Here is a 275-nt window from a genome sequence, read left to right as displayed (position 1 = left end):
TCAGATCCTGCATCTGGGATGGCTCCAAGCCATGCCCCGTGGGATGCTGGCCCCACAGGGCGCTGGCAGGACCAGGGTGCTGGGGCACACTCCGGCGTAACTGCATCCCGCTGGGAAAGGTGCTGGGTGGGCCAGCCCGGGGGAGCTCGGCACGGTGCCTTCCCTGCTTGCAAAAGCAAGGACGGGATTGTGCTGACTTGGCAGCAGCAGCTTGAAAGTTGCTCAGGACAGGATTTGGCTGGCTCCGCCGTCCGCCTTCCCCGGCCAAGGGTCAG

This window comes from Cariama cristata, unplaced genomic scaffold, assembly GCF_000690535.1.
Source record: "Cariama cristata isolate BGI_N322 unplaced genomic scaffold, ASM69053v1 scaffold17917, whole genome shotgun sequence".
NCBI classification, from domain to species: domain Eukaryota; kingdom Metazoa; phylum Chordata; class Aves; order Cariamiformes; family Cariamidae; genus Cariama; species Cariama cristata.
The sequence above is the reverse complement of the archived record's forward strand: the minus strand, read 5'-3'. Positions refer to the sequence as shown.